Below are 10,950 nucleotides of genomic sequence, written 5' to 3'. Positions count from 1 at the left end.
GTTTTAGCCGTAATATAACAACGTGAACCTCGTATACTTCCGTTATCAGCACAAAAGTATCACAAGACATTTGGACACAAACCTGTAGATATCAAATTTGCAACTACATTTGCAAATATAATTGGCATGTAGCTGGGCTTAAACAGCCACATGTAAGCTGCAAGGCCAATAAAATTTATTGTTGTTGATATTTGACATGTAGGCTGAGACAAAATCCGACATTGACACTTCATTTTGAATACTTTTTTACCATTTCTCATATCGTTGGTTCACTTCCCCCTTCCCCCGAGATGACTGCTCATCATCTAGCTGGTACGCTATGATGTTCGGTCTGCTGGACGCGTTTCTCTCTTCGTTTTGCAGCTAATAATATGGTTGGTAGTTTGTCATTTTTCACAAAATTTGTGTGTTCTTTGCAACCCTGCCGTGCGCAGTTTCGCAGCAGGAAATTACGTCACAGATACGATCAAATGTTGTGTTGGGTTGCCAGCATCCAGGCGGCAAAACGGTCTTTTTTGAACGGCTGTAGCGTCGAATCGACGCACCAATGAGAAAAATGTTACTGAGAAAAGTTGTTTGTTTTGATGTCCTCTATACGAATCTGTGGTCCGTGGGCGCCATTAAAATGACACCCTGTATATATATATATATATATATATATATATATATATATATATATATATATAAGGAGATATTAATATAATATATTATAAATTACATAAAATATGGAAATAAAATAAACACAGTATAAATCAAGGATAGAAGGTATTTACCTTGAAGAAATACTTAATTATGTGTGTAATAAAGGACCTGTAAATAATTGACACTCTAGCAACAATAGTTAGGCTGAAGAGTTCAGTGAACTAACCGATCTCTAACTACGCACTATACCTAGTTAATCAACTTCTCCTCTTAACATATATAAGTTCAATGTATTCTCATGCATAATACAGTTTCTTAATTATCAAAAGCGGAAACTTCAAAACAAATCAAACTATATTGCTCAACAAATTATATATACACACCTTGTTTCATTCCACAATATTAAAAAGTGAAGAAGTTATTTTTAAAAATTATGGAATTGCATTATGTGTGAGAATACATTGTACTTATATATATGTTAAAATGACTCTTGCAAAGGAGAAGGTTTATTTATTATAGATACTGAATAATGAAAGGTAAGGTCACAACTCGTACAGATATGCAGGTGTGATATCTCTTCGGTGGTTTTCACAGTTGCTACGAAAATATTTTGTAAGCAGAACCATCTAGCATTCAATATATAAATTTCCCTGATAGATGAGGCTAACCAGTTTCATAAATACTAAATTGTAAGAAAATCTTGAGTGATATGATGAAACTTTTGGTATTTCCAGAATCAGTTAGTTGATGTATGTGTGTTCATGTTGTGCAGGGGCGCCGACTTGTAAAAATTTTTGGGGGGCTCTGATCACTGAAATAAATTAATGAATGACTCACTCTCTCCCTTTCTTAAGTTTTGGCCTCTGTGTTCAGAATTTCATAAAAGCCGATGAATTCCTCAAAAATATCAATTTTTTTTTCACAGTTCTAATGCAGAATATTAATTGTCCACGGATAGATATGTCACAAGTTTCGTTAACCATAATAGCAAAATATTCCCGACTTTTAATATCTGATACCACGGAACGCAAAACAGATCTCCCTAATATATCAATGATCTCGTTCTGAATGTCATGTTAGAGCCATTTGTAGCCCAAAAGTCTCATCCACTACCCTAGTTCATGCACATCGTCTTTTGAAACTCTTTTTAGTAAATATTTTAACAATACTCATAATTACATACTTAGTATATAGTAATAAGTCATGTGTTTTGCTGTCTCTGGTCATAGCCCCCCCCCCCCCCAAAGTTGATGGTTTAGCGGTCTCAGCCCCCAAATTGATGGTCTAGAACATTTCAAATGTGTATTTAAAGTTAAGTTCATCTGACACAATTCAGAGTAAACTTTACAAGCAAAGCAAAATAATACATTAGATCCTCTTAAGCAAAATTATTAGGGAGGGCTCGTTAACATTGGGGGGGGGGGGGCTAGAGCCCTCCAAGCCCCATGAAGTCGGCACCTATGATGTTGTGTAATCATAGAAAGATGTATTTTCTTTTCAGCAACACATCTGTCTGGGGATCTGACATAGGTATTCCGTTACAGTAGTACTTCAATATAAATTGTACAAATATTTAAGTTGACTGTCGTTGGCTTATCATGAGGAAAAGTTAACATTGCAAACTCTACAAGATACTGAATGAATGGATATACTGAAGATTTCTTGCACAAAATCTTTTATCAATCGATGCCGTTTTCACCCCCAAAACTTCATAATGAGAGAACTGACATCGTTCATTCGTAACGATCTATTTTCGTCAAGGAATTCTAACAAACTTGATTCAGTGTAAGAATCGAATCGGATTTTCTTAAAAAATAACTGCAAGAGGATCTGTCCACTGAAGCTCCTTTCCGTGTAACTGAGTGGAATTTTAACATAATATTCTAGTACCCACGGAAAGCGTATAAAGGAATAACCTAGTGTAATTGTGGCTATTAACTTACATGCAACGCGGCGACATCTGCCTTTCATTAATTTGATGTTGCAAATGTTTATTTGGGCAGTGGTAAAGGTGAAAGATTCCAATTGGAATGTAATGAATACAGAACTTTCGTGGGCGCACACACATTCTGTGAGACATCCACTAAAAGTGATGAAACTAAATATATATAACACGAATGTATATTAATGATCCATACCATAATTAAACATAGAAGGAAAGTGCAGTGCAATGCTGTCTCTCTGAAGACTACAATGCAATTCTTTATCCCCTGAAGCCCAAGCGATATTTTGAAAGGTTTGCCATGGAAACCCCCAACGGAAACCTGCTACTTTATTTTCCTTCAGCATCCTCCGTAAATCTCGCGTACGTCCCAGTAGCAACCTTTGTCACTAGCTAATGATAACTAATGTGTTAAACTTATGACACGTGAGCAACCGAGTTACCACGAGACCACACACGATTACATACGTACTCACCTTACGAATCACCGGCGAGGATTGTGTGATTTAAGATCGCCTTCCCAACCACTTGTGCGAAACAATACTTCTTCCCTTTCTCTGTAGGCGAGATGACCGGTGTGCGAAGGTATTCTTGTCTCGTAACCGTGTGAAGGTTGTGTTGGCTAGCATCTGCAACGATATGGAAAAGACTTACATGGTAACTGAAATATGAAACTTTCTTATGTCTTATGTTATGGTCGTTGCTATGCGACCTTGAGTGCATATATAGTGTGCAGGCCATTTATGTACTAGGCAACATTTATTCAGAATTGGAATAAAGAACAATAAGAGTTGTGAATGTGGCTGGAAAGTACAGACACGCAACATATAATACTGGAATGCCCAAAATATAATAGAGAGAGAAATGCCTTATACAAAACTTTATGTAATTTAAAGGTTCTGTTTCCAATAACTTTGTGAAGTTTCAATGTCAATACAGATGTTCGTATGGGTTATAGTTTGTTAACATTTTTAATAAAGGGGTGTATCATGCAATTGTCAAGGGGAACGTTTTTCTTCTTTAATCTAATTTCTATGAAATAGGGGGAAAGAGAGGATATTTTTATTGTAAAGCAATTATGTGTAGTTTATGTTTGTTATAATGGACAAAAAACGGCTTAAAAACTGTTAGGTCCAAAATAATAGAATGAATGAATGAATTTAAGCGTACATCGCAAAGTTGATCCGAACCACTATATGCTTCCACCGGGACGCGTATTTACAAACCCTATAGTACTGCAGAACCTCCAGCGACATTTGGCTACTGATTGGCTGCCATTCCGGAAGTTGATGCAGCGTTCCTTCAAGTTAACGCTAGATGGCAGGGTTCAAATTAACAGTGTAGATTTCAGATATCCATCCCAACAAGATAAAAAACCCATTTGCACTAAGGTTCATTTTTTAGCAAAATTAATGTTTTAGAAGACAGAAATCAGAACTCTTCTTGAAGTGAATGATTTTTTCTATTTAAAGCCACATCAGTGCAAACATTGTAACTACCAATGACTATTGAGAAAATTATGTATATCCAACGTATAGCATTTTAAACATTATATTTTATTATATAAACGTATATTTCTTAACATAATTTCGACAATCTCATTACAAACTTTATTACTATATAATCACAAGGCTTATTTTTCCATACTTTTGCTGTAAATGAAGAAGCAAGGAACATTGGACACGGAACATAAACACTTCCGGTGCACACAGCCAATAAGAAAGCGTTATATACCTCTGGTTCTTCAACACTATAGGGTTTGTAAATACGCCGTTCCCTTGATTACAATGCGACGACGCTACCACTGCGCCATACGGGAGGCCAACGACGATGGGAATGAGTGAAACTTGTTGTAGTGTATATTAATTCATGTTCATTTTACATTTCTCTCTATTACATAACTTAAATTTTATATAAATAAGGTAGACTATTCTCTCCGAAAATTCTTTGTTCATTTCATTACCCACATCAATGCACGTGTATGGCCAATAATGGAGCATTGAACCAAGTAATTCCTTGACATCAGAATTTTCACTTTTTACCCATGTTGCAATCTTCCTTTATTTGGTACAAATGTACGATCATGCAGTTCGCCGAAAACAGATGAGCATCGCAGGGTAAAAAAGCTGAAAAATGGAGAATTCGGGTGCAATTTTTGCGTCAGACGTCCATATAATCACTCTTTCAGCCGGACGATGCGGTTACGCACCAAACCAAAAATTACACCTCTCGAAAAACCACCACGTTCGAGACCAAATAACCCAAATGAAAAGAGTTGACAGGCAAAAGCGTTTCCGCAACCGTTACCCTACCCTCCCCCCCGCTTCCCTCTTCTCTGCATGTGTAGCAATTCGCTTGTGTGTGTGTTAGAAGATTGAGCTAGCGAGAGCGTGTGTGTGTGTGCTTAAAACACGTGGTTAAATTGGATACACCTGTCTCTATGGCATGAATAGACATCAGCATAAATGCGGGCAGGTGTAATAATTCCCGTTCCGCCGGTAAGCAGAAAAGATGAGGGGGTAAAGGGGGTGGTGCCCCTTTTTTTTAGTGGTGGTGGGGGGCTCCTTTTGCTCGAGATAAAAAGAAGTTGTCGGACCGGACCGTGAAATCGTTCCGCTATTGTTATCATTATCATTGTTGCCTGATCCTCCAAATTACAGATAGTCCGGGAAGGAGTCTTAAAAAGAAAAAGAAAACGTTGGAAACGAAGAGGGAGCCAGGGTTGAAACGGAGAGGTGGAATTTGGCAAATAAGTAAAATGAGAATTGAACTAGTTTTTGCATGCAGTGTCTTCGTGTAAGGTCGTTGTGCACTTAGCTACGTTTTCCTCCATGCAGTTTGGAGGAACAGCAACGTACAACGAACTTAATTTATTAACTTGGGTAATGATTCATTGAAACATTACTCTGACTTCTTTGGGGAGTTGTAGCGCAGGGATCCGCCCCTACAGGTACGCGTGACGCCTGGGTCATTATCAACCACCACTCCCACTGTCTATCTATTTATACATGTGTGTGTGTGTATGATTTTGCCGCCTGAATGCTGTCAACCCAACCCAATATTTGTTCGCATCTGTGACATCATTTCATATCGTGAAGCGATGAGTAGCATGTTGCAAGGAACACACGTATTCTGTGATAAATGACAGGTACAATCAGCCACATTATGTGCTGCAAAACAAAGCGAAGAACGCGTCCAGTAAACAGAGCAACGGGAAGTGAACCAACGACAATATTCGATCTCGCAACCGAACTTCTCGGGTTCAAATCCCGGCGTGGACATGAGTGTCCCACCATCATCAATCATCCTCATCGTCGCGATTTCATAAAAGTGGCATAAAAGAGGCGCTAATAACAGAACGGACACATACAAATGCAATGTGCATGGGATAACTTCACCTCTTTTTGCCCGTCATATATAAATTCTATATGTCTCTATAAATAAATAGTAAAGATGGGTGTAGAAATCGGGCTTCATACATTATGGAGAACGACAAAAATAGATGACACAGTGCTCACAAAAAAATTAACACAAAAGATTAGACAAAAATTAAAAATAAGCAGTTGAAACATTTGTCTCTCACCGTCTAAGGCGTCATGCTTTGGGCTACGAGAGGCGCACAGGTTCGAGTCTCCTAGGTGGGAAACATAACAACTTTTCTCCTGAGATTTTGGCCTGCGTAAGGGACCGGTTGCCACCTACCACCGTGAGGATATTGGTGAGTTATGAATGAGTAGCGTAACCCGGTCATAGAAATCTACAACAACCCTGGGGGTTCGTCGGGCTGACCACACGTCACATCCCGAAAATGGTTGGATGATCTTCCACCTCGAAAGGTGGGAATGAGGCTGGTAGTAATCTGGTAGGCCCTGGCCATCACGGGCTGTTGCGCCACGTGATATTATTGCAACATTTATGGGAATCTTGTTAAAACTTGGGAAAATGAAATCTACAACACGGCAAAAAAGAATGTAATATATTTTCGGTTATCAGTCAGATCATGGACCTTCTCTTGGGGGACCGGACACCATTTTATTTGATTGGCCATACGCGAATTCACGATTCATTGTTGTTTCTAGATGGCCCTGCCCATGAGATATACAGCTACAGAGATCTTATTATCTTCTTAAACATAATATAGTTTGTGAACCATTAAAAATAAATGTATTCAGTGGTCGAAATATTAATGCTGAGATATAATTGTCAAAAATGTTACTAAAAGGCACTTCTATACAAATTTTACGTATATTTTACATTACAGTCTAATGAATTTTTACGAAATTCTACACATTAGTTATTCGTTACAATAGTTTATCTTTACATCGGTTTTTGTGAAATTGGTTCCAGAATTTATAGGCTCCCTGTATTTAAGTTGTGATATAACAGTTAGAAAAATATAATTACACCTGAAGAAGCTGTAATTAAAATACAATAATCATAAGTAAGATTTTACGTAACAATATTCCTTCCACAGCGAAAAAGCACTGGCGATAAAGTGAAACAGACAATGGCCCACACCACATCTTGGTTCGATATCCGGATGAGGCACATAGCAGAGTGGTTGGGATCCCACTTTAAACTGTAGGTCCAGTCCCTATTAGCCTTTCTGTACTTAAAGTCGATTTAAAACAAAAATTCAAGTATACAAACCTCGTTTTAGTCAACGTTGAACCTGACATGGACGTATCCAGCGGGGCGCTTGCCCCTCTCCCTGGAAAACAAGTGGTAAAAATTCTCATCTGGTTCATCTCAACGTTATCCCTCCATCTTCGTCTTGGCCTTCCTATGTTTGTTCCACTGAGAAGAAAAATCTGGGCTTCTGGAATCAAAACTGAGTTGATTACAACCATTGATATGTGTTGCTTTAACACCACAGAGGTTAAATGTTGTGATGTGCACATCCTAGGACCACCATCGGTTGTAATAAAGGGTTCCCGGGTTCGATACCCGGTGGAAGCACATTGCACAGTGGTTCGGATCTCACTTTAAACTGTAGGTCTAGTCCCGATTAGCCTATCTGTGCAGAAAGTGAACTTCAAACAACAATTCAAACCGTATAGGTTGCTTTAAGAGAATGAAATGTGAAAATTATCTTCAACATGTTGTAGCAAAAACTGTCTCCGAAAAGGATGTAGTGATTTTCTCCTTCCCTTATTGGTACACCCAACATCATATCATGAAAAAAGTCAATTCTACCATATTTGGAGCGTAACTTAGAATGCCATTCTCGTAACACACCACGAGAGGTGTGTGCATTTATCACAATTCTATCCACCTATCCGAATCTATAGTACACAAAAACACCGATGGGGTCTCGGTAATGCGAAACTAATAGAAGAAGCACCATTAAGAGATGCTGCAACGGAAGACTGTGATAAATGTGCACACGTATCGGCCTCATTGTTGCACGCCACATCACAAGTGGGCGTGCTGCAACAAGGTAAGGTGGGACTCACCTATGAACTGTTGTTTGAACTCGCGAAGGGGAATCTCACGGGTGGTCCTGAACTTCTGAGATCAGCCACCAGGAGAGAGATATATTTAAATAAGTTTTAATGGAGGCAAGGGGATTAGTGCAAGATGCTCGGGGTGTCATTTGCGTGCATCGCGTGGGTAGGGTTAATATATTCTCCCATCAACCCCCACGTACCAGATACTGGGCCCGATAGGGTTGCCTCATGACTACCTGCCCCTCGATTCTCTAATAAAAAACTTTATACCGTGTCGCTAAGGTCAAAAAAATACCCCTTGATGATGTTAGAGGTTATAGGCTGGCTTAGAGTCCACGTGTCTCCACTATATGGCACGAACACCTGCATGCGATTATGTCTTAATTTCGTAAGCTCTTGTGAACCTTATGGTGCAGTGGAAGCGTCGTCGTCTTGTAATCAAGGAGACCCGGGTTCGATACCCGGTGTAGGCACATCGTGGTTCGGATCCCACTTTAACCCTAGCTTGTCCATTCCGTACGAGAGACTTACTTACCTGAGGGTCCACAGGGCCACACTTTTTCATCACTAACATCCAAGAAACCATTTTCTTATTGAATAACTGCTCTTTGTTGATTGTATATATGCAGTTATTTATTAATTATAATAATCACAAAAATGACAATCTTTAATAAGAAATAACCAATGTGGATGAGTGCCACACACATATTTAACAATGAAACACAGAAAACATATTTTTTTATTAATGTTTCTTTGTTTATAAGGGCATTTGTAAATTAATTATAATAATTACAAAATATACCATAATTACCAACTAATTGTACACTGTCACTGGCATTAGTGTCTCGAATAACACGCATTCAAAGATGGCGCCTGCATGGGCGTCGGGAGGGGGAGGGAGGTCGAACGGGTCGGTGGACCCCCCTGGAAATTGACATCGTTCATTTAAAGATACAAGACAGCCGAGAGTTTGTTACTCTTATTGTTAAGAACAGAAATAAAGTTAATTTAGTTAGTATTCTCACAGAAAAATCAAAGTAAAAATGCACTGGATCGAAAACATTTAGTGAAAAATACAGAAACCAGGTTATATTTTACTATGTCTTCCAAGGAACAAATGGCTCCATAGTTTTCAAAATTCTAATAATTGCAGTTGTAGGTGAGAGGTCACAAAGCAAATTTTATGAAGAAAAAAACACTAACATTTAAAACCTTTTCTTGAACGAGACATGCAAAAGTTAATCAAAAATGCATTTTAGATACTAACTGCATAAAATGCAAAAGAAATAATAGAAAATAGTAGAGCTCAGCTGATACCACCATTTGCCGATACCGATGCCGATACCGATGCCGATACCGATACCGATGCCGATACCGATACCCATGCCGATACCGATACCGATGCCGATACCCATGCCGATACCGATACCCATGCCGATACCGATACCGATGCCGATACCGATACCGATGCCGATACCCATGCCGATACCGATACCGATGGCGATACCGATACCCATGCCGATACCGATACCGATGCCGATACCGATACCCATGCCGATACCGATACTTGTATAATTCCAGCACAAAATAACAAAGGCTAGTTATCGAGTCTTACTAACTCGTCATATTACCAGGCATGTATTTAGAAATATATAATTTGGGGAGCCAAAAAAAATTGTTTCTATTTAATACGTTAATATAATAATTTGTAATAATATGAAAATTAGTTAATTAGTACTTAATTTCTCCGATGCGTTTGGAGTATTGTTCTATGTAACCACAGGCTAACAAACGGAGGAAAGAACACGTTAATACTTATTGTTCTTTCTATCTTGACTAAAAAAATATTGTTATTACATAGTGGTTCTGACCCCACTTTAAAATGTAGGTCCAGTCCCGATTAGCTTATCTTTCTTAGTACTGTCATTCAAAGCCGTACGTTCTCAATCTAATCTCGGCGGAAATTATTGACTGATTGATTTGCTTGATTTTACTTCGCTTTATGAGCCACTTTTGGCTAAATTTGTGAAGATGGGGATGTGTGATGATGTGATGAAATTTATTAATGGACACTCACAAACATCCATGCCCAGGCCGGGATTCGAACCCTGGCGTCGTAGCGCGATGTGCTAACCACTCCGCCACGGGGGCTGGCTTTCGGCGGAAATAAATAGCCATCATTGGCCAATACCGGCAGAGTCAGACGAAAGACAGAAGTGAAGAGGATAAGTATAAATTCCTGATTCCCCTTAACGTAGATAAAACAAAGCTAATTTCACAGTGACCTTCATCCCTCTTTTCCAAGAACTCCGCAAATACCTGACCAGTGGGGTTAAAAACATCCACCTATCTTACCATCACGAGCTTCAAGCAAGAATTGGCAATGGATGTTTTTTTTCACACAGTGTTAACTAAGCAGTTACATGACTTCATAGACACGTTTGTGTTCATCTTTCACTTACCCATGCCTTTGATCTTGCCATCTGCTTCCCAGGAGGGTGGGGTTTTATCCAGTGTTTCTAGGAAAATCTATGAAATGTCCTGTGCTGGTCTCCCAATCTGTCACAAGGAAGGGTGAACGAACATTTAAAAAGGACAAATGTTGAGACGAGCTGTTGCCTTTGCCCGATCTTCTAGCCACTGAAAATCCTTGATATCGGATGGTATCGGTAATAGAAAATCAATCGATACTCACAGATGCCGATACCGATTCATTGGTATAGGTATCGGCTCAGCCCTAGAAAATAGTTGTGCTGGTATTCACTCGTCTTTCGAATAAAATGTATTTTTTTTAGTTTATAATATTCATTATTGTACTCGTATAAATAACATTTATAGCCGTGTTAATAATACTTGTTATTTTCTATTATTCAACTTTTATCATTTGCCAGACCCCCCTGCAAAAACTTCTGGCGA

This window comes from Lepisma saccharinum, chromosome 3 (genome assembly GCF_977018435.1).
Source record: "Lepisma saccharinum chromosome 3, izLepSacc3.1, whole genome shotgun sequence".
Taxonomy (NCBI): domain Eukaryota; kingdom Metazoa; phylum Arthropoda; class Insecta; order Zygentoma; family Lepismatidae; genus Lepisma; species Lepisma saccharinum.
This window is presented reverse-complemented; position numbering follows the sequence as displayed.